This window comes from Cryptomeria japonica, chromosome 7, assembly GCF_030272615.1.
Source record: "Cryptomeria japonica chromosome 7, Sugi_1.0, whole genome shotgun sequence".
Lineage (NCBI taxonomy): Eukaryota > Viridiplantae > Streptophyta > Pinopsida > Cupressales > Cupressaceae > Cryptomeria > Cryptomeria japonica.
In genome coordinates this window covers 718,341,496-718,344,152 of record NC_081411.1, presented here as the reverse complement: position 1 = coordinate 718,344,152, position 2,657 = coordinate 718,341,496, and positions in this window count along the sequence as shown.

Below are 2,657 nucleotides of genomic sequence, written 5' to 3'. Positions count from 1 at the left end.
TAAAAATAATATCAAAAAATGAAAGTGAGAAAGTAAAAGAAAAGGATATGATAATAAAAATCAACTAGATAGAGGATTTAGGCAACCTTATTAGGGCTATGAATACCTAATTGGCAATAGAGTTATTACTTGAGTGTCTAGTCATGATGACAACCTCACTAGGGATATAAACACAATTGAAAGTGAGGTAATGTCTGGAAGCAGTTTAAAAATTTAGATCAATACATGTAGCTCAATGTTGGGTTTTTCAATGGAAAGTTTTAGCACACTATAATAAAGGCAATGGATTCACATGCACACACTTTAGTTTCTTGGATACGTAAGGTTGTTCTAACATTAATCTTATTTTATTTTATTTTTGCTTACATGTATTTAGTTTGGTCTATGAAATTGGTCATTTTGATCTTAACTATCCTTTATCTTTGAAATACTTTATATCATTTCCATAGTAAAGTCTCCATCTATTGCACTTGCATTCATACCCTATTTTACTTTTTAATAAATGTGGACTCCCTCCTTATTTCTTCTTTTTCTTATGATGCAACCATGACCCGGAGGATCCTCAATGAGAACAATCTAGATCATCCAGCAAGAGTAACACAATGGAAGCAACAACACACTCATGAATACTAAGAGGGGGGGGGGGTGTGAATTAGTATGCCAAAAATCTTTGTACTTAAACACTTTACTAGTCTAGTAGTAAACTGGTAAAACAGTTTAGCAAACAAACCGGTTAGCACACATGCAAACCAAATAGCAAATAATGCATTCACCCACAGAAGCACAAACACCATAACACAAGATATTTTGAAGTGGAAACCCAAATGGGAAAAACCATGGTGAGATGAAACTCACAAGTAACTATCTACAGAATATGAACCAGACTGGTTAAGGTCAGATCGTTAAGGTCATACAATGTTCTTTACCAGAACAGATCTTGTTAGGAATCTTAATCTCTGTTAGGAGATAAGTCTGATTAAGGACTACCTTGCTAGAGGAATTTAGATCCACAGATGTGAACCACCTCGTTAGAGGATTTACAAAAGGCTTTTTGGGCCTACCCGGTTAAGGGCTTCAGACTTGTCGAAGATGTGAGTAATCAACAAGTGAGTGATCTAGCAAATAGCACAGATTTCTTGATTAGATCCTTGATAGCTCATTCCTAATACATTCCAGCATTACTTCAGTCTTCAACACATTCATTCTCTACCTTTTTCTCATAGACATGAACTTCTCTTCTATAATCTCACTTACAAAAATTCATCAACCACCTTAAACCCTCGCAACAACTTAAAACCCTAGACATGATGTCCTTATAAAGGAATCTGATTTCATGTCGGTTGAATAGGATTACAATACAATTTCCTAGGTTCACTGCATCTAGACATATTTGGTAACATGACACAAAAAGCACTGCCTGAGTGCCGGCATCGCAAAACAATCGGTGGATGGTAGCTTATCACAAAATGTCAGTTGGTAACTCATCACAGAGTATTACCGATTCAAACAAAATACCAGTTTAAGCAAAATACCGGTTGCCGGTTTGACAAAATGAAGACTGGGAAATATGAGTTGTGCCACTTCATTCCTTCGTACCGCTTGGGATCTTCATACCGCTTCAGATCGGTAAACACTTTTTGCAAAACACTGATAGTCTAAAGACTATAATACATCACACCAGTTGGAACAAATACCGGTTGAGCTTTATCTCGTACATACAAAAAGTGATCTCATAGCAAGTGTGTGTCCATCAATGACAATCACAACATAATCATAAAAAATGCCAACAATCTCCCCCTTTGGCATTGATGGCAACACTTAGGAAAATTTTGACATCTAAGTGTTCTACAATAAAGAATATGCCATAATCAAAATCACTCCCCCTAAGCATATACACTATCCCTTTTGCAAAAAATGCAAGGTATACTATTCCTTACCAGAAATAACATGAAAGTATACATCAAAGCATCAAAATTTATATACTTCTCCCCCTTTGCCAACAATGTCAAAAAAAAAAATATTGCAGACTAACCCTTGTTTCATGAGTATTAAAATAATAAGTGTTTATGACAATAAAGAGTAAAATTTGTCAAAAACTGATTTAAAGTCCTGCAAAAATTGCTTCATGGATAAGGACCATGACTCAAGTAGGGATGTAGCCACTTCTTTCTCTGTTTGCATTTGGGAGACCTGTTCTTCCATGACATCTATCATGCTCATTTCTTGAGTGACCGTTAGGGCATCAAGATTTAGATAGCATTTCTAGAGAATTTGCAGTCTTGGCAGTAGGACCAGTTGAAGTTCCTACAAATTTCGTGTCCAGTTGCTTATCTTTGCCTCTAGTCTTGCAGACTGAAGTTGAAGCTGGTGAACAGTTTGTCCATAGGTGGAGAAGGAGTCATAGGGAATCTTGAAGGTGATAATAAATGACTGCGTATCAGTTTGCAGTTTGTCCTTTTGAGTGAGCACATCATCACATAATAAATGAGGTTAACAAATCTTGTTGAGTAGACGATTGCCCTCATTCATTGCATCTCTATTGTCCTTCTGTGCCTTTTGGAGATCAGACCGGAGCTCTATTAATTTTCTCACCAAGGTAGTGTCCAGAGCCTTTTGATGTGCCTTCTTGGCATTTTATTCAGCAACCTCTTCCAGGC